Genomic DNA, 21,855 nt, shown 5'->3' with positions numbered 1-21,855 from the left:
TCCTTCCTTCCTTCCTTCCTTCCTTCCTTCCTTCCTTCCTTCCTTCCTTCCTTCCTTCCTTCCTTCCTTCCTTCCTTCCTTCCTCCTCAGCCCTAGCCTCTCTCTCTCCTTCCTCCTCAGCCCTAGCCCCTCTCTCTCTCCTTCCTTCTCATCCCTAGCCGCTCTCTCTCTCCTTCCTCCTCAGCCCTAGCCCCCTCTCTCCCACCTTCCTCCTCAGCCCTAGCCCCCTCTCTCTCTCTCCTTCCTCCTCAGCCCTAGCCCCCTCTATCTCCTTCCTCCTCAGCCCTAGCCCCCTTCTCTCTCTCTCCTTCCTCCTCAGCCCTAGTCCCTCTCTCTTTCTCTCTCTTTCTCTCTCTCTCTCTCTCTCTCTCTCTCTCTCTCTCCTTCCTCATCAGCCCTAGCCTCTCTTTCTCTCCCTCTCTTTCTCTCTTTCTCTCTCTCCTTCCTCCTCAGCCCTTTCTCTCTCGCTCTCTCTCTCTCTCCTTCCTCCTCAGCCCTAGCCTCCCTTTCTCTCTCCAGAGGATCGTAATGTTAACAGCAATTATGTGATTGTTTTTATTTAGTTCCTTGAACTGTACTATTATGACTATTCATCACAGAGGATCGTAATGTTAACAGCAATTATGTGATTGTTTTTATTTAGTTCCTTGAACTGTGCTATTATCACTGTTCATCACAGAGGATCGTAATGTTAACAGCAATTATGTGATTGTTTTTATTTAGTTCCTTGAACTGTACTATTATCACTGTTCATCACAGAGGATCGTACTGTTAACAGCAATTATGTGGTTATTAATAAAGTAACTATGAACCCAGAGAAATAGCCCAGCAGATTTCCATCCTCTCAAATAGAACAGTAGGCTATACCTTAGTTACAGGTAGTGACAGACATGTTATTCTCAGTCACTCTCTGAATCCCGTCAGTAAGGTATGTAGTACCCAGCTGTTTGTTTACATAGCCTAATTGAATAGTAAACGTTAGTGTAAGAACCATTGAGAAAAAACACATGAGCCTATGTAGTCTAGACCCAAACTTTTCAGTCTGTCCTACTCTACCGCAGTAGGTCTTACCACTGTGAATAAACATGTGATTAAGAAGACTGCACTGTGCCAAGCTTGGACTTTCTCTTCAAAGGCTTTATTCGCATCGGAAACGTGTTTACATTGCCAAAGCACGTGAAATAAACAAACCTGAGAAGACACAGAACAACATCAACAAAATACTATTTGAATTTAACAGTAAATATTGCATTCAAAAAGGTTTAAAAAGATATTTGTTTTATTATCAGCTATGTACAGTGTGTTAGCAATGTGCCAATAGTTGTAGTACGAATAGTAGGGAAAGATAAATAAAGAGATCAATATTAGTGGTATATCCACTGGCTGCCCTTTGATCAATGGCAATGGGCTACACATCTTGCTGATGAGATTGCAAACTGAGGTATTTTGTCTAACAGATATGGGAGTTTATCAATGTTTGATTTGTTTTGAAATTCTTTGTCAGTGTGATCTGTGGGAAATATTTATCTCTAATGTGGTCATACATTTAACAGGAGGTTAGGAAGTGCAGCTCAGTTTCCACCTCATTTTGTGGGCAGTGAGCACATAGCCTGTCTTCTCTTGAGAGCCAGGTCTGCTTATGGCAGCCTCCCTCAATAGCTCACTGAGTCTGTACATAGTCAAGGATGTTCTTAATTTGGGGTCAGTCAAAGTGGTCAGGTATTGTGACTCTGTGTACTCTCTGTATAGGGCCAGATAGCATTCCAATTTGCTCTGTTTTTTGGTTAAGTCTTTCCAGTGTGTCAAAAGGTTATCTTTTTGCTTTCTCATAATTTTGTTGGGTCTAATTATGTTGCTGTCCTAGAGAAGAGTCCCCTCAGCCAGCTGGTACTGGGGCTCTGTTCACAAACAGACTCCACAGAGCCCCAGAACCAGCTGGCTGAGGGGACTCTTCTCTAGGTTAATCTCTCTGTAGGTGAGGGCTTTGTCTCTTTCTCTCTCTATCTCTCTCGTGATTTGTTGTTTAGGAAATGCAGTTCCCTTTGAAGTGAGGCATTCCAGTGAGTGCTGTAGTAAAAGGCAGTAGCCTAACTCAGTCAATGTTGAAGGGTTTCCCCCCACTACTGTAGGCCTACAACGGTGTTGAATGGAAGAGGGAAAAACATGGACTAATAAGTCCTTCAAATCAAATAACAATTTGACAGAATGTTCAACTCTACTGCCAGGATTAGGCCTAAATTAGTCTAAAGTAGCAACCTGTCACTTTGACAAGGTTATTCATTTATAGGGTAAGGGCGTATTCACTTCTCACTGAAACTCGAGAGTAGTGGGGATAAACTATAGATAAACTGTAATATGGTCCTTTTTTCCCCTTATGATATTTAAGAAACAAACTGCTACTCTTTTTCTATCCCTACGTGGTAGCTAGTGTGCTCATGTGGTATTGAGCGAGGCTGTGTACAGTGAAAAGTGAAGATGTAACACTAAACCTTTTAGGAGCCTTTTGACCCTGTCTGCCTTCTCATCCTTCCAAACTGCCATGGCCGTATGACACAAAAGGTGTCATAGAGAAAATGGCTGGAGGTAAGTAAGTAAGGGCCCCGTTGGGTGGCCGTCTAGAGGTGGTGTCAGTAAGGGCAACATTGGGTGGCAGTCTAGGGGTGGTGTCAGTGAGGCCCCATTGGGTGGCAGTCTAAAGGTGGTGTCAGTGAGGGCCACATTGGGTGGCAGTCTAGTGGTGGTGTCAGTGAGGGCCCATTGGGTGGCAGTCTAAAGGTGGTGTCAGTGAGGGCCACATTGGGTGGCAGTCTAGTGGTGGTGTCAGTGAGGGCCCATTGGGTGGCAGTCTAGTGGTGGTGTCAGTGAGGGCCCCATTGGGTGGCAGTCTAGTGGTGGTGTCAGTGAGGGCTCATTGGGTGGCAGTCTAGTGGTAGTGTCAGTGAGGGCCACATTGGGTGGCAGTCTAGTGGTGGTGTCAGTAGGGCCCAGTGGGTGGCAGTCTAGAGGTGGTGTCAGTGAGGGCCACATTGGGTGGCAGTCTAGTGGTGGTGTCAGTGAGGGCCCTATTGAGTGGCAGTCTAAAGGTGGTGTCAGTGAGGGCCACATTGGGTGGCAGTCTAGTGGTGGTGTCAGTGAGGGCCCATTGGGTGGCAGTCTAGTGGTGGTGTCAGTGAGGGCCCATTGGGTGGCAGTCTAGTGGTGGTGTCAGTGAGGGCCCATTGGGTGGCAGTCTAGTGGTGGTGTCAGTGAGGGCCCATTGGGTGGCAGTCTAGTGGTGGTGTCAGTGAGGGCCATTTGGGTGGCAGTCTAGAGGTGGTGTCAGTGAGGGCCCATTGGGTGGCAGTCTAGTGGTGGTGTCAGTGAGGGGCCTATTGAGTGGCAGTCTAAAGGTGGTGTCAGTGAGGGCCACATTGGGTGGCAGTCTAGTGGTGGTGTCAGTGAGGGCCCCATTGGGTGGCAGTCTAGTGGTGGTGTCAGTGAGGGCTCATTGGGTGGCAGTCTAGTGGTAGTGTCAGTGAGGGCCACATTGGGTGGCAGTCTAAAGGTGGTGTCAGTGAGGGCCACATTGGGTGGCAGTCTAGTGGTGGTGTCAGTGAGGGCCACATTGGGTGGCAGTCTAGTGGTGGTGTCAGTGAGGGCTCATTGGGTGGCAGTCTAGTGGTGGTGTCAGTGAGGGCTCATTGGGTGGCAGTCTAGTGGTAGTGTCAGTGAGGGCCACATTGGGTGGCAGTCTAGTGGTGGTGTCAGTGAGGGCCCATTGGGTGGCAGTCTAGAGGTGGTGTCAGTGAGGGCCCATTGGGTGGCAGTCTAGAGGTGGTGGCAGTCTAGAGATGGTAATAGTGGGTTGAACAGTAAGAGAGTGGTAGAGGTGTCAATGAGGGGGAAAGTGTCTCTCTGAGTTGTAGAGGAGCAGAGCCTAGCATATACAGTAAAGGTGTCTGGCACAGTGCCCAGACATGCCATGTGGGCTTTAGATGGCAGTGCAATGACAGAGAGGGAGTGGGCAGCTCCTCCCCCCTGTTGTTAAGGGGAACTGAGAAAGATTCTGTCTCGCTCTCTTTCCTCTTTCCTTCCTCTTACCCTTTTTTGTCTTCTTTCTTTCTCTCTCTTCTGGTCCTTTTTCTCTCACATCCGGTGGCCTGTCTGGCAGCTCTGGGTCTGTCATCATCGTACCACCTCAGAGCTGTGCAAGCCTCAACAAGGACCATGCATGCTTCCTCTCTTTTTTCTTTCCTCTTCTTCTCCTCCCTCCCTCCCTCCTCACCCATGAAGGATATGGGAGACCACCAGTTGTTTCTATCTAAGGGAGAGCCTGAACCAGACTAATGAAATCTCCAGATGCTGGCAATCTTGGCGTAAACTAACTGTAATCAGGCTTGATTTGGCGTAAGCTAGTACATCGGTTGACATGTTGGTATGTTGTAGAGTAGAATTTGTACAGAGTTTGATGTTGTAATGTAGTAGCATTGCGTAATAGCTGAAACCCAGTTAGGAAATCAACTAAGTGACAGTCTGTCATTTTTTTGGAGGAGATCTGTTGCTCTTGACTTTTAGTTTGTTCTTGTGCTTGCCCCAGCTTCATCTGTCTGGACTTGACTCCTGGCTCTGTCTGTCTCAGTCGTGGGAAAGACTGAAATTACATCGCTCTCATGGTGGACTATATTGGGCTCTCAGAGAGAGTGGTAGAGGGCAGCAGGCGGCAGGTTGCAGACATCTCTGTTAGATCAGGAGTCTCCCAGCAGCAGGCAGGTCTGAAGCTGTCCAGTCCACAGAGCAACACTGCTTCACCGTTACCGTTTAACGGGAGCTAGGAGCAGAAGAATGTTGTGTGCCACGTCAACAGGTGAGTGACTGTATGTCCGACTCCCAGACTCTGGCCAGCTGTGTGTGTTGTGGGGGTGTAACCGGCTCAGATGAGGGACTGTGTCTGTGTTGCAGTGTCTGTGTTGCAGGACCCTTATCAAGTGTGTCTGGAAGACTAACAATGTATCAAGTTATAAATTACAAAGCATTATTTCTCTAATTTGTGTAGTTTTCCTTTGTGAAAAATGAGTCACATTCAGGCCTATAACCAAGGTTAAACTGAGTGGTGAAGACTTAAAGCTGCAATCCGTAACTTTTTGGGCGACTTGACCCAATTTGCATAGAAATATGTGTTTTTGAGCTGTAATTCTCATTGACAGCAAGTCTAAGAAGCAGTAGATCTGTTCTATGTGCGCTATTTTTATGCTTCTCGTTTCTTTTTTTGCGTATTTCACTTTCAGTGTTGTACACCAACTTCAAACAGCTGAAAATACAATATTTTTGGTTATGGAAAATATATTTCACAGAGATTTAGATGGTACAATGACTCTCTACACTATACTTGCTTGTTTTGTCTCATAAACTGAAATTATGCGAACTATTAGAACTTTAGCCACCAGGAAATGGCAGAGCAATTTCTGCATAGTGCACCTTTAAACATACTATGACCACTAACACTACAGTCTCAACTGCTGTGTATTGTACAGGACTCCACATGTTGAAAGTACATTAGGTATTTGGGGTATACTGTAGCCTATCTCTGTTCAGTGGAGCACACAGCTTAGAGTGAGAGGGCTTAACAGTTTGGTAGCCAGCAGTGAACCCTGGTTGGATTCGTTAACACTGAGGAATGTGGGCTAGTTGGCCAGGTGGGTGCCCCAACCCCCTAACCCTCCAGAGTGGACAGTGTGGAGCTGAGATGAGGGGGTCTGGCCTGGAGGAGCCCTGGTCTGGAGTGATGAGAGAGACGTTTGTTTCCCAGGGCGAGGCACGAGCAGCTATGTGTGGCATCTGTCTACTTTAAATTTAGTGTAACTGAAGCTCCCACTGGCCATGCTACACTGTATCAACATGCGGGAGAAGAAGAGAAAGTTGTTGAAATCTTACATTTAGTTTTCCCCCTCCCTGTTCCTCTTTGAAGAGGCGGGACATAGCTGTATTGCACTGGTCTCAGTAAGAGCTGCTGCTGCTGAATCCCAGTTTATTCTAGGCTGTGCCTGTAAGCCCTGTTTTAGTCAGTGGCGACTCTGCCCCATCTGTTTTGAGCCCCAACTTTCTAGCAAAAAATGAGAGAGGATGCCTGTTTTGTATGTTATTGTGACATTAATACGTGTCACATATGTGACATTAATACGTGTCACATATACGACATTAATACGTTTCACAGTTACACCGTGATTGGCTCAGTGTTCTGTCACTCATGGGGGCACTACGTCACCGCCAAATCTAAGGGTAGAGCTTGAAAATTCAAGCCCCTTGGATGCTGCCATAGAGTTACATTAGAAGTGCCCATCCAAGAAGGCTCAAGGTCATTGTGTGTGGTCTGTGGTCTGGGTTTAAGGTCTCTTTTTCCAAGATGAAAAGGATAAATATTCAACCATTGGCTATGGTGTAAAACTAGCATGACTTCTGTCGCGCTCAAAACAACTGGAAACTCAGAACTGGGAAATGTGTTTTCAGTGAGTTCAAGACAACTAGGAACTCTTAGAGAAAACATGAGGTCCAACTGGGAAAATAGGTTTTGAACCGTCATCCAACTCGGAATTGAATGTCCTGAACTCGGGCCTCTTTCTAGAGCTCTGACCTGAAGATCACTGACGTCATCATGATTCGACCTTGTTTTTTTCAGAGTTCCCAGTTGTCTTGAAAGCACCATAAATCCAGAGAATGCCAGGCTTTGATGACAAAGTTTGACAATTTTCCCATAAAGGACCGCCGAAGTTAACTAAAAAAATATTATGAAAGTTTTGTTTTTCACAAAATGTGGGAAAGTTTGGGCTTGTGAACAATTTATGACCTTTCAACTTATTTTGATATGGTTTGATGTCGATAGCCTGTTGGTGAGTAACATTATGATTGGTTGGGGGAAACCATGCTATTTAGGCCTATATTTCATTGGAGTTAAATTGCGTAACATGATGATGCAAACCTTCTACAACTATCTGTGTAGTGTCTAGTGGAGAGGTGGCCTTTGGTAATTAAATATAAATAGCCTTGACGAAGCTAATGTGAAATATAAATGTCAGTTTGTCTATCTACCCTCTGGCATTTAAACTGGCCTTGTGGGTGTGCAGAGAAAGATCTTGGTGAGTGTGCAAGGGTTCCCTTCCACTTACAAGCCCCCAGACAGCATGGCCATATCTCCACCCAGGGACACTGCACTTCCTTCTTATGGTCCCGAAGGTCCCCCTCCACTTCTTCCTTCTCCACTCCATGGCTGCACAATTTACTCTCAGGGCCAGCAGCTTACTGCTGCTGTTACAGTTGTGTAATTAACCTGAGAGGAGGGACATCATCACTAGGGACTGTGACTGGGGAGGAGAAGGATAGAACATACATTATTATGATGATATTACATATTATATTCCTATTATACTGTATGATAAATAATACATATTATGATATGAGTCTGTAAATCTTTTCTCAGCCCAGAGACCCCAAGGGATGCTGAGTTAGTGAATGACTCCTAATGCAGTAGGCCTTCGTCTTCATCTACTCAGCTCCACCTTCAAGTTGTTTTCCAACTGACTGCGTTGTTTTATTTATAGGAGACAAACAAATATTGTAGTTGAAATTCAATGTTACTTAGCACTAAGAGGTGTGTGTACACATTCTGGGGCCACCCCATCCTTTCACACTCTATTTTGGCAGTTAGATCAAATACCTATTTAGTTCAGTCTCTGCTCTTTTCCAGACTCACAGTTTGCAAATGTCATCCCAGATTTCTGTCATGTGCACAGTCACAGTTTTACTCTCACTCCCACACAGTATTTCTCTGCTCTGTCTCCCTTGCTTTCACCCCCCCCCCCCTCTCTTTCTCTGGATCAGGCGTATGCACAGTCAGCGCGGACAGGCATATTGTTTAAATGTCACCCTGGCTAGGTTGTGCTGTGAGCAGAGCAGTAGCCACTGATGTTATCTATCTGCCCTGGGTTATTGCAGGCTGTTGGGCTGTGTTATCGTCACTACTGCATTCGCGGCTCAAAGGACAATCATCTAATGTACTGTAGCTGGGGGTCACCGCTCATACTGCCTGACCACTGTTAACCAATGGATGCAGCCTGGGTAGTTTGACAGTCAGTGACCAACCACGGTTGACTGTATGAAGCCTATTGGTACATAGGCAACTGGATAAATGTATGTGATGTGAAAAATAGATGTTCCCAGGCCTATATAAAAAATGTAACATAACATTTCTGCAAAAGGGAATTCTTGTCTTATGGGACTAATATTAACTGATTAAATAAGTAAACTAAAATGAGTTTAAATGCTATAATAGGCTATATGAAAAGCCTTTTTCAGTGAACCTATTGCACTGGGGGCTTTTTAATTCAGGTGGCCACTGGGCCACTCTCAATGTTTATCTTATAATTGTATCATTAAGCATGAGATGCTTTATTTATCTAACAAACATGTGTTAGCGTTGGCTAAGCCAGCCGTCAGGTTCATTGGGCCTCTACGGGGCCGGATGTACTACTTCAGACCGTCAGTGCGGTCAAAAGTATGGATTATATCCCTCATGCTCCGCGTAGGTCTAGTAATAATAACATCAAAGTCCCGACAGTGCTAAACTACAATCCTGTCAAATCATCCATCAAATAAATGGTAGATTAGGTCTACCTAGAGCTGTACTGCACAAGTTATGTACAGCCCATCACTAAATGGAACGGCAGGTAGCCAAAAGGTCGCTGGTTTGAGTCAAATCTGTCAGTCTGTCGATGTGCCTCAAGCTGTACTAATATGGCTGACCCAGTAAAACAACACATTTCACTGCACCTATCTGTTGTATGTGATAATAAAACATATTTAAAACTAAATATTTAGCTATTTTCTATTTCTATATAACTCCTTTGCTCTTTTTGTCTCTGTCTCTCTCCCCCTTCTCTCTTTCCCTCCCCCTCTCTCACACACGTAGCCGACCTACAGAGTTCAACGGGAGGTTTGAGGCATCCCCACTCCTCCCCCTCCAGTCAGCATTGAGGGCCACAGGTGTAGGCCAGGCCAGCCCTACTAACAGTAATATACAGTACAGTATGCGTGCCGTGTGCGTCACAGCCTCTGTGTTTAGAAATGGGGGCAGGTGGCCAGCCAGTCAGTCAGCCAGCCAGCCAGGCAGGCAGCTCAGTTGTTGGATAGGCAGAACAGAAAGGAAGTAATTAAATGTGTTCTTCAGGTGGTCACTATTGTCTGATAATGATGATGTATCAAATCCAAGGCATTAATTGACCAAAATCCAAACCATTGAATAATGGTTATAATTGTGTAACGATGTGTAATTGCGCTATTACAGATGGTAATAGTTATACAATTGTATCATTAAAAAGCTGCTCCAAAATGTTGAGGGTAGATAGATGGCAGAAATGATGAGCTAGAAATGGACTGTTCTTTATGTTATTTCAGAGGTGGTTGGATGGCTAATTAGTACTCAGTGCAAGTCCTGCATCAGTCAATGAGTCCCCCACTGTTCCAGCCCCTGGCTCTGTGTTGGTCAGCAGCTCTTGAGGAGAGTAGAAAGGAGAGCCAGGCCCTGAACAAAGCCCAGTGTGCAGGGGGTCTAAACAGAGACGTGTGTCTAATCAACCTGCCTGGATACACAAAGGGAACCCAGCGTTAGGTTACTACTGTTACCTCCAGGCCTCACACACACTGACTGAGCCCTGTGTGGCTCTGGAGGACACGTACACCACCGTTCAAAAGTTTAGGGTCACTTAGAAATGTCCTTGTCCTCCGTTTAAAATGACATCAAATTGATCAGAAATACAGTTTAGACATTGTTAATGTCCTTGTTTTTGAAAGAAAAGCAACATTTTTTGTCCATTAAAATAACATTAAATTGATAAGAAATACAGTGTAGACATGGTTAATGTTGTAAATGACTATTGTAGCTGGAAACGGCTGATTTTTTTATGATAAACTTGGATTAGCTAACACAACGTGCCATTGGAACACACGAGTGATGGTTGCTGATAATGGGCCTCTGTACACCTATGTAGATATTCCATAAAATCAGTTTCCAGCTACAATAGTCATTTACAACATTAACGATGTCTACACTGTATTTCTTATCAATTTAATGTTATTTTAATGGACAAAAAATGTTGCTTTTCTTTCAAAAACAAGGACATTTCTAAATGACCCCAAACTTTTGAATGGTAGTGTATGTACGCACTAACACATGCATGAGCGCACACACACACAGCACAGGTGTAGCAGCACAGAGAAAAAGGGAAAATCAAAGAACAGTTCATGGTGATGAAATTGTCACCAGAGAAAGAGAGTGAGAGAGAGGTAGAGTGAGGCAACAAGAGAGTGGTAGATCCCCTTACTATAACTGAAGGCTGTTTCTTAGGACATGACGTGTGTCAGTAATAATGACCAGATGACCCTGACCCACTCCAGGGCAGGGTAGACCATGAGGAGAGCCTGTGCCCGGCCGGAGAGGAGAAGAGGCGTGAGCGGCCAGACCAGTGAGAATCCCCAGGGCTCCAGAGAGAAGGTGATGTCTGAGGCAGGTCGAGACCACCTCAGAGGCCTCTTAGCTGGGGCTGCCCGTCAGGTTGCCTGGGGATGGTGGAGAATGCAACATGGTTGACCCTGGGGTGTGTCACGGAGAGGCCTATCCTACATCACCTATAGCAAAACTTCTCTTTAACTCCACTGCCAGGCGATTTCCAGCTATTATTAGCTTAGGAACAGCAAAGCCTCTTAGGGCTCTTTATTTAACCAGATCGGCAGTCTGATGTGGGGGCACTTTAGTTGTGTATGACGCAATCCATTTGCAGCCTCTCAGAAGTGGAGGAGAAGAGAGGAGAGGAGCAGGGGCCTCAGGCCAGGCTAGACCAGGAGTAGAGTAAAGCAGCTGTGCTTTCTATTCATTGTCTGGTTAGATTATGAGATGTTCAGATGAGATAAAGGAGAGTTTTCAACTCATCTGACCTCATGTCTTACCAGGAACTTGTCCATTTCCAGAGGACTGACTCATATCTCGTATGTGGGTCCGTCAGTGTCAAAGATCCATTAATTTAACATTTGAGCATGTGGGTTAGTGTGTGTGTGTGTGTGTGTGTGTGTGCGTGCGTGCACGTGTGTGGGCCAGAGTGTGTGTGTGAGAGAATTTTAATTATAGTTTGTTGATATAATGGCTCCAAAACAGGGACAGGAGGGTTGTGGTCATGTTGACCAGGTTTCTTAGACCTGTCTGATCCACATGCATCCCCGACTACCCTCCCCCCCTCTCCTCCTCCTTTCTCCTCTTCTCCTCCCCCCTCTCCTCCTCCTTTCTCCTCTTCTTCTCCCCCTCTCCTCCTTTATCCTCTTCTCCTCCTCCTCCCCCTCCTCCTCCTTTCTCTTCTTCTCCTCCTCCCTCTCTCCTCCTCCTTTCTCCTCTTCTCCTCCTTCCCCTCTCCTCCTCCTTTCTCCTCTTCTCCTCCCCCTCTCCTCCTTTCTCCTCTTCTCCTCCTTCCCCTCTCCTCCTCCTTTCTCCTCTCCTCCTTCCCCCTCTCCTCCTCATTTCTCATCTTCTCCTCCTTCCCCCATCCTCCTGCTTTCTCCTCTTCTCCCCCTCTCCTCCTCCTTTCTCCTCCCCCTCTCCTCCTCCTTTCTCCTCTTCTCCTCCTCCTCCTCCCCCTCTCCTCCTCCATCCCCCTTCTCCTCCTGAGAGCAGGTGGTTGGGGTCTGACACCCCAGGGGAGCTCCTCGCCAGATATTCAGTGGCGGTCCAGTGGGCTAATCTGGTCTCAGAGAGGGGTGTGAGCCAGGGCACCCGGTCCACTCCACTCCTCCCTCCCCATGTCTACCCCCTGCCTCCCCCAGAAGTCCCACCCCCTTTCTTCTCTCCCTCCCCCTTCTGTCCTTTTCTCTCAACCCTCCCCCTCTCTGTCTGTAAACCTCTCTCCCCTTCCCTCCTCCCCCCAGAAGACCATCCAGTGTGATGAAACCGTGGCATTAACAGGAGGGTTTCAGATCAGTCATCTGAGGAGGCTGGCGGAGCTTGTCGAGCACATCATAAAACATACACCTAATGAGCTCTTAGACTGGTCATGCAGAGCATTTAAACACACTTTCCCTCACATACAGATTGTAGCCTATATGCTAAATACAGTACAGTCAGACTTCACAGGCCTTTTTCCAATGCCATGTGGAAGTAGGACAATGATGAGACGTTTGACAATAGCTATGTTTCCATCAGGTTGGCGACCGATTTTCATGCGAATATTCTAAAATCCACATTTTCCCGCCAGAGATGTTTCCATCAAATTGACTTGTTGTGGGTAAAAGGCTGTGAGTGATGATATAGTGCAAATAAAAATGACTTTTGAGATTAAATTCTCATGTACCGAATGGGTTTCCATCACATTTTCAACTCTTCTGATGGTTTTGTCACAAAAAAAAGTTTTTTTCTTGTAGCGAACGTGCCCCAGGGTTTCCGCTAGGAGAATGTGGTGCCGGACATTTGACCGGCGACATTTTAATTCACCGGACATTTTGAGAAATTTACCTAGACTGCATATGCAAATGAGTGCGTCACCTGATTAGGGCGTCCACACACTGTGCTCAGAATGACAGAAATAACATTTAGAATATGGTAATTAATATTAACAAAACATGCAAGTCGATGATGCAATGATGTGGTCCTTCTTAACGAATTCTGATGTGCACTTTGAACATTGTCCACATTTACTTTTAAATGTCCACATTTACTTTTCCACAGCCAACAAGATGAGTAACAAACAGCAAAACCACTAGCCTATGTCAATCTACTATAGTAGAAAAGTGTAGGTTACCTATTCTATTGGTTAGCTTGTCGAGAAAGAAATAGCCTATTCCAAACCGACTCTGGGACAGTTGTGGGATGATAGATCCCAAATGTATACAACCAGTATGCCTAGACTACATTAAAAAATAAATATTCAAATGCAATGAGTCTGATGCAACAGATCAGAAAGTTTAGCTTAAAATCTTTATAAACTATTATTTCTTCACATTTTAAGTGCAGCCATGCGCACAAAGCAGTTGGCTACAGGTCAATGTTCATTTCATAATGCAATCAGCAGGAAAACACCACTGTCAAAAGGGCACTTCACATGTGAACAGTTTCATGTGACAGATGAACATATAGTGGGGCAAAAAGTATTTAGTCAGCCACCAATTGTGCAAGTTCTCCCACTTAAAAAGATGAGAGAGGCCTGTAATTTTCATCATAGGTACACTTCAAATATGACAGACAAAATGATTTTAAAAAAATCCAGAACATCACATTGTAGGATTTTTAATTGATTTATTTGCAAATTATGGTGGAAAATAAGTATTTGGTCAAAAGTTTATCTCAGTACTTTGTTATATACCCTTTGTTGGCAATGACAGAGGTCAAACATTTTCTGTAAGTCTTCGCAAGGTTTTCACACACTGTTGCTGGTATTTTGGCCCATTCCTCCATGCAGATCTTCTCTAGAGCAGTGATGTTTTGGGGCTGTTGCTGGGCAACACAGACTTTGAACTCCCTCCAAAGATTTCTATGGGGTTGAGATCTGGAGACTGGCTAGGCCACTCCAGGACCTTGAAATGCTTCTTACGAAGCCACTCCGTTGCCCGGGCGGTGTGTTTGGGATCATTGTCATGCTGAAAGACCCAGCCACGTTTCATCTTCAATGCCCTTGCTGATGGAAGGAGGTTTTCACTCAATATCTCACGATACATGGCCCCATTCATTCTTTCCTTTACACGGATCAGTCGTCCTGGTCCCTTTGCAGAAAAACAGCCCCAAAGCATGATGTTTCCACCCCCATGCTTCACAGTAGGTATGGTGTTCTTTGGATGCAACTCAGCATTCTTTGTCCTCCAAACACGACGAGTTGAGTTTTTACCAAAAAGTTCTGTTTTGGTTTCATCTGACCATATGACATTCTCCCAATCTTCTTCTGGATCATCCAAATGCTCTCTAGCAAACTTCAGACGGGCCTGGACATGTACTGGCTTAAGCAGGGGGACACGTCTGGCACTGCAGGATTTGAGTCCCTGGCGGCGTAGTGTGTTACTGATCGTAGGCTTTGTTACTTTGGTCCCAGCTCTCTGCAGGTCATTCACTAGGTCCCCCCGTGTGGTTCTGGGATTTTTGCTCACCGTTCTTGTGATAATTTTGACCCCACGGGGTGAGATATTGCGTGGAGCCCCAGATCGAGGGAGATTATCAGTGGTCTTGTATGTCTTCCATTTCCTAATAATTGCTCCCACAGTTGATTTCTTCAAACCAAGCTGCTTACCTATTGCAGATTCAGTCTTCCCAGCCTGGTGCAGGTCTACAATTTTGTTTCTGGTGTCCTTTGACAGCTCTTTTGTCTTGGCCATAGTGGAGTTTGGAGTGTGACTGTTTGAGGTTGTGGACAGGTGTCTTTTATACTGATAACAAGTTCAAACAGGTGCCATTAATACAGGTAACGAGTGGAGGACAGAGGAGCCTCTTAAAGAAGAAGTTACAGGTCTGTGAGAGCCAGAAATCTTGCTTGTTTGTAGGTGACTAAATACTTATTTTCCACCATAATTTGCAAATAAATTCATTAAAAATCCTACAATGTGATTTTCTGGATTTTCTTCTTCTAATTTTGTCTGTCATAGTTGAAGTGTACCTATGATGAAAATTACAGGCCCCTCTCATCTTTTTAAGTGGGAGAACTTGCACAATTGGTGGCTGACTAAATACTTTTTTGCCCCACTGTATCTGTTAGAAATGTAGATAGGGCCCTTCCCACTCTATCTGTCGGATACATTATTTTGTAGACCGTTCTTGATAGAATAAAACAAAGAGCCCTTCATAAGAACCAGAAGATCTTTAATGTCCCACTGCTGGGAAAATTGGATTGAGATCAGATGGCTTCACTGCTTCCTTTGTTAATTGGCTCATGTGTTGTGTCTGACTCTGTTCTAGCTGTATGTCTGTCAGTGGTCACAGACAAGACAGGGAGATGACCATTTCTCTCTGTCTCTCTCTGTCTCTCTGTCTTGTCTCTCATCATTGAGTGAGTGATGTTAATGAACTGAGCTGGCAGCCTGCAGTGTGGTAGGGTTGAGTATTAATTGATGGCTGGCCATGCCACCTCAATCATTTAGACCAGCATTTAAATGAGGGGGAGATGTACATATACAACACAACAGGTGCCTCACACATACACATACACACACACACACACACGTACAACACAGTCGGCAGATAGTTTTCTCTCTTTCCAGCAGGCTCTTGGAAACAGAATATTCAATAGATCTTTAATAACTGAGGTGTATTTGTGGACCTGCTCTTGTTAATTAATATGCAATTGAAAATGACTGCCTTGAAAGTAACCCCTTCTTAATATGTCTGCATTTGGCAATGAATATTGGCTTCTTTGCACTTTAAATATCCAGGCAAATGTATTTTGAGTGCTTACTTCTGGCTAATGTAAACTGAATTGTTTTCCTCTTTCAATTCATACCTCCCAATGGATTTCTTTAATGCAATGTGATTCACAAAGTATTGGCCTACAGGTTTGTCTAACTCGATTTCTACCGTTGACCATTTATTGAATTGGCTACATTTATTGAATTGCGTGGGAAACTACCAGGGCTGTCCAATCCTGTGCCTTTTGAAGGGTGTTGTCACGATACTAGTATTTAGATTTTGATACCAATACCAGTTTACTATCACAATACCAAAACAAGGAAAAAAAGAAGGCATATTAGCCAAAGTCACAGAATGGCAGTTGATGTCATTACATTTTTGAATGTATGCATTAATGAGTCATACAATCAATTTGGCTTTGGTAAAACAATTTATTTTTTACCTTTATTTAACCAGGCAAGTCAGTTAAGAACAAATTCTTATTTTCAATGACGGCCTAGGAACAGTGGGTTAACTGCCTGTTCAGGGGCAGAACGACAGATTTGTACCTTGTCAGCTCGGGGGTTTGAACTCACAACCTTCCAGTTACTAGTCCAATGCTCTAACCACTAGGCTACCCTACCCTACATGACAACACAATGGTAATAATTTATTTGAATGGAAAATCTCTAGTCGATTGATAAACTGGGTCATCAAGATTTAGACTAAGCCTATTCACAATACAGATGAAATCATATTCAGTAGGATGTGTGCATGCCTTTTAGTTATTGAGCTTGTTTTCACTGATTTCATGGGACTGCAGATATCAAAACAATCTGTTTCCCTTCCATTTGGGACTTATTTTATTGTACTGATCAACAAAATGTGCATAGAAGAAGCAATCTCTTCTTTGATCAAAGTCTGTGCTGTCTCTTTAAGACCCCTGACGTCATTCTCTCTCTCTCTCACACACACACACACACACACATTCTACATTGTAAAGTGTTGTATTATGTAGCTCTTGGACATTGTTTAGCGAACAGTAATCAACATTTCTACATGATGTTTAAGCGTGTTAACTTCTGTGCAGCGCAAGTAGTGATGCAGCCCAGACTCCCAGCGAGTTCCTCAGGACAGGCTAGTCTAGAGCTAGTCTAGTGCTAGTCTAGAGGCAGCGTACTCTCGCGCTATAAGGGGACTGCACTGATAGACTTGATCCTCTCTCAATCAGTAGACGCCTTGAGAAACATTTGACAGAAGTACCAAAAGTAATACTAATTCTAGTACCGAATCGTTTTTCAGCTTCTAGAATCGGAAAAGTACAAGTGTTTCAGTATACCGTGCCACACTACTTTTGAATGATTAATTTTTTAAAACTTGACTAGAAAGTAACGGAACAACACAAAGTAAATGTGTGTGTTTTTCCAGATGCTATGGAAAGATAGGCCTACAGTGTATGACCATCCAGCCCGATAGCAGTGCTTTAGTTAGTGTATCCGTCCACATACTGTACGCCATGCCTTTGTTAGTGTGTTGTCTTGTCCTTCCTCTGAGGGCTCGGGGGGGCGGGTCGAGGCGGCACAGTGCAGCAGGCTGTTGACCCGCTCTGTTGTCCTCCTCCATACACACACACACACACACACCATACATTCCGTCTATCCCTCCGTCAGTCAGATGCTGTCTTCCTCTGTCGTCACAGGATACAGGAGTCTTGTGACACTGACAGGCAGGCAGGGCCACTGTGGAGCAGCTATGAATAGACTGCTGCAAGTGAGAGGGAGGGAGGGAGAATTGAGTAGGCTGCTCCTCTCTTAAAATGTTCCTTTTTACACTCTTGATTCTGATATTTCTACTCATCTTTAGCTTTAGAAGACTGTGGTTTCCTAAATGTGTTGACGCACAGGATTTGTTTCTCTTCTTATGATCCTTTCAAAGTGTTTTTTTTTCTTTTTTCCCGAAGAACCAGCTTTTTTGCAGAAACTGTTTTGAAATCGAACTGCAATTTCACAACCCCCATTGCATATGACTTGAACTGGGTGTGTAAATATCATGATTATGTGCACCTTTGGTTAGGTTATTTGTACTTTACAGGAGAGCACAGCACAACTATGTTAAGTGATTTACTGTTGCAACAGTAGTTCAAAGTGAACTGTATTTTCACAAAGTTACATAGGTTCAATATTGCAAATTCTCTTCATCTTTGTACTAAGTCCTAATATTGAACAGAACTATGGAATAGAACGTGACATGGTGTATTTCTCGTGATGAGTCCAGGGGCGTGTAGTGACTCTGTCCTGTGTTCGTGTCCCAGTTAGGTCCAGCCAGTTTATCAATAACTACAAATAGAGTGGTGTTGGTGGACAATAGGTTGTTGTCTGTGAGCCACCTATCCTTTGTGTGTGTGCGTGCGTGCTTGTATTTGTGCTTGTGTGTGTATGCCTGTCTTTGTGCCTGTGTGTGGCCAGACCATCACTGAGGCAGGGCTGATGTGTATTATTAGAGTGCTGGTGCTGCCGTGATGACAGGAGAGAGCATGCACCGTTGTGTGAATTTGTTTCCTGAGGAGCGATGCTCATCGGTTATCCCTCTTGGAACCATGCCCGTTTTCTTTCTGCCCGTCTAAACACGTGCACACACACACACCACACACACACACACACACCTCTCTCGTCCCCCCACCCCTCTGGAATGTAGGACTATGTCTGGAATGGAGGTAGCCTATCAGTAGACCATAATGTACCTACTGTTGTAGATGAGGACTATCCTTGTTTGCAGCGAAGCAAAGTAACTCCTCCTATGTGTGTATGTGTGTGTCAAGCCAAGTCCTGTTCAAGACTAGCAGAATGAAAACCACAGCAATGAAGCACCAATAAAGGTGTTTGTCAGGGAGATAGTGGAGCGGTTTGCCTGGGTCTATCCTTATCACTCTCCTGGCGGTGCAGTGGCTCTTATCGCACAGGAATAGGGGTCAAAGTAATGTTCTGTTGAAATAAATTCAGTTCAAAGGCATTTCCAGATCACAAGTATTAGCATCCTCCTCATATAACACAAATAGGTATTGTATGGCCCATAGAGCGGTTATTGTGATGGTGACTTATGGTCCTTTTTCTCTCCATCATTCCTCTTCAGATCTGGAGCCTGATGACAATACGTCGTTCTACATCCTCAATGTGGGCCAGCAGTCCGTGGTCAACAACCAGTCTATGGGTCAGTCTCGCAATGGCAGCATGCAGCCTCACTCCCACTCCCACTCCCAAGTAATCAGCTCCTCCCCCCATCAGCGCCTGCAGTCCCACAAGGTGTTCGACCCCAACTATGAGGTCCATGTCAACAAAAACAAATCCAGCCCTGCAGGTGGGGGTGGGGGGCCTCCCAAAGCCTTTGAGTGTCCTAGCATCCAGATCACCTCTATCTCCCCCAGCTGTCAGCAGGAGATGGACGCTAACGAGGACAATCTTAGAGGTAATGATGGGGACTACCACCATGGGGACCGGCCCCTGTCCAGGGACCACCTGTACCTGCCCTTAGACCACTCATACCGGGACTCAACTCTCAGCCCGTCCCCCTGCAGCTCCCTGTCCTCCAGGAGCTGGTTCTCAGACGCCTCGTCCTGCGAGTCCTTCTCCCACGTGTACGATGACGTGGACTCTGAGCTGAACGAAGCGGCTGCAAGGTTTACCCTGGGGTCTCCCCGCACCTCCCCTGGCTGCTCCCCTCATCCTGGGGTCCTGGAGGAGGGTCTGTGGGCTGGGCATCAGCACCACCACCCTGCCTTTCACTCCTCCCACTCCCTGTCCCCCCGAGTCTCCCCCTGCCACTCCCCACGCACCTCCGTCACCGACGAGAACTGGCTGAGCCCCCGGCCGCCGTCCCGCCCCTCCTCACGCCCCACCTCACCCTGCGGGAAGAGACGCCACTCCAGCGCAGACATCTGCTACCCAATGGGCTCCGTGTCCCCACACCACTCCCCGATCCCCACCCCCGAGCCGTCCCCAAGGGGCAGCGTGACAGAGGACACCTGGATAGGAAGCCCCTCCATGGGCATGTTCCAGTGCTGCCCTTCTGAGGCAGACATCCCCTCCAAGACTAGGAAGACTTCCCAGGACCGGACATGCTCCATGGGGGGGAAGGGGGACCTTGGCCTGGACGACTCTGGGAACGGGTCCCCCCTCATGGACTCTCCCTCGGAAGACACCTTGCACTCCCTGAAGAAGGACGGGCCAGGGGAACAGTTTCTCTCAGTGCCCTCACATTTCACATGGAACAAACCCAAACCAGGACACACACCCATCTTCAGGTATGTCACTTACATTTACATTACATTTACATTTAAGTCATTTAGCAGACGCTCTTATCCAGAGCGACTTACAAATTGGTGCATTCACCTTATGACATCCAGTGGAGCAGCCACTTTACAATAGTGCATCTAAATCTTTTAAGGGGGGGGGGGGGTGAGAAGGATTACTTTATCCTATCCTAGGTATTCCTTAAAGAGGTGGGGTTTCAGGTGTCTCCGGAAGGTGGTGATTGACTCCGCTGTCCTGGCGTCGTGAGGGAGTTTGTTCCACCATTGGGGGCCAGAGCAGCGAACAGTTTTGACTGGGCTGAGCGGGAACTGTACTTCCTCAGTGGTAGGGAGGTGAGCAGGCCAGAGGTGGATGAACGCAGTGCCCTTTGGGTGACGTGAGAGAACTTGGAAAGGTTGAACACCACTTCCTGTACCTACCCTCTCAATCACAGATAGAGTTGGAAATAAGTGTTGGTTGGAGGATTCCCAGAATCAGGAGGGAATAAGCAGGGAGGGGATCCTCCAACCAGGATATCTGAATAACCAAGGAATATATTTTGCAACACTAATCACAAGTCATCTTTAGCTTTAGTCAGCATTTAGAATTAATATACTCTCATCAGAGTCATTAGTATTACTAGGTCAAGGTAGAGTACATGAAAGGTAGGAACCTTTATGGGACCTTTACAGGATTAGTGATGAAGAACTAAATGTTCAGTAGCCTGTTTGATCCCGATAAGAGCATTAAGACACTGTTCCTACTAGTATTTTATGATGGAAGTGGTTATGCAATGGTTATGCAATGGCTTGGACAGTTGGGCAAGCATTCCTCAAATTTGAGAGTGCAGTCGGATATCCAGAGCTCCGGAGTTACAATTATGTAGCCTAATTGAATTGGAACAGGGGAACTAGCCTGCACTACACCTATCAGAGGTGCACTAGTATCATATTCTGTAGGTTGCACCGGTATAACTGTCTGTAGGTTTGACTAAAATGCTCTCAAATTGTAGGTTCTGGGAAAGTCACTTCTTTAGACCCACATGGGCTGAAACATTTAATGAGCCACAGAGACATGATGGCGCTGTCTGAAGTAGCACAACAGTGTAACATAAGGTTATTGGTGCCTGGGGGGAAGCACATGCACACGTCTCTCTCTCTCACACACACACACACACACACACACACACTTTTTATCTGGAAATCGGCGTAACCAGAAGCTCTTGATCGTCGTGACGCACTGACTTCTATCAGAAAGAGCGGGTTAAAGTTTCCCTTCTCTGCTCTCCCAATGTGTGCAGCAGATGAAGTCTCCGCCTTGTTTGTGTGCTCTGTCCTCTAGCGCTATAAATCAGCACAGGTCACATATGGCTGAGGGGCCACACCACCACCATCTAACCCAGCCTTCCTGAAACACCACAGTCTGGCTGCCAATTCACAGACACCTTCCAGAAAGGGGTCAACACTGTACCTTGTTATAGTGGTCTAGTACCCCGCTACAAGAGTATATTCATATCTAAGATAAACCACTATTTACAAAATGATTAGGTCTTTAGGACTAGAGTAGGCTTCCACTGTTGGATGTAGTGAGTGCTGTGACTGTGGGGTGATTTCTCCTGTCTGCTGTAGAAGGTTCTGGAAGTGTCTCCACTAGGGTTGTCACCATGGTACCAGTATCGCGATACTCAGAAGTATCGTGGCAAGGAAACAAAAAATGAAGCAGACATCATTTCTTATGACATAACAGTCCTATAGTAGAAAATAAAACCTTTTTGAAAACAACCATAGAGTTTAGTCTGCTTCCTGTTTGTTTTTTTACCAAGGAAAATGTGGTATCGTAGTTTCGCCACACTGGTATCGTGACAACCCTAGTCTCCAGTCAGAGAAGCTGTGTCTGGGAGGTGTTCTGCTGAACATATGGTCCTGGCGTCTGTCTGCTGGGTGGCTGTCAGTGTTCAGTGGCTGGTGGTGGAGGAAACAGAGGCATGGGGCGGGGGGCTCCGAGTCTGAGCCTCAGACAGACCGGGGGTGGATTCAGGGAGCCCTCCCTCCCAGTCCCTCCCTATATCTTGATCCCAGATTTGTTTGCTGTATAGACAATGGGTATGAAAATGACCATTGTAGTTGGCTATACTGCACAAAAAGATCTGTAACCAGGCTAGTCCATCCAACCTCAGGGCTAACCATAGACATACATATT

The 21,855-nt window shown here is 45.7% G+C and overlaps 1 pseudogene; it reads left to right on the top strand.

Annotated features, from left to right (window-relative positions):
* LOC115112773 (nuclear factor of activated T-cells, cytoplasmic 3-like) overlaps positions 1 to 21,855 on the top strand; it is a 113,500-nt pseudogene that overhangs the window by 2,816 nt on the left and 88,829 nt on the right.

Source organism: Oncorhynchus nerka, linkage group LG27 (assembly GCF_034236695.1).
Source record: "Oncorhynchus nerka isolate Pitt River linkage group LG27, Oner_Uvic_2.0, whole genome shotgun sequence".
Taxonomy (NCBI): Eukaryota; Metazoa; Chordata; class Actinopteri; order Salmoniformes; family Salmonidae; genus Oncorhynchus; species Oncorhynchus nerka.
Note: the sequence above shows the minus strand (reverse complement) of the source record. Positions and strands in the feature narration are given on the sequence as shown.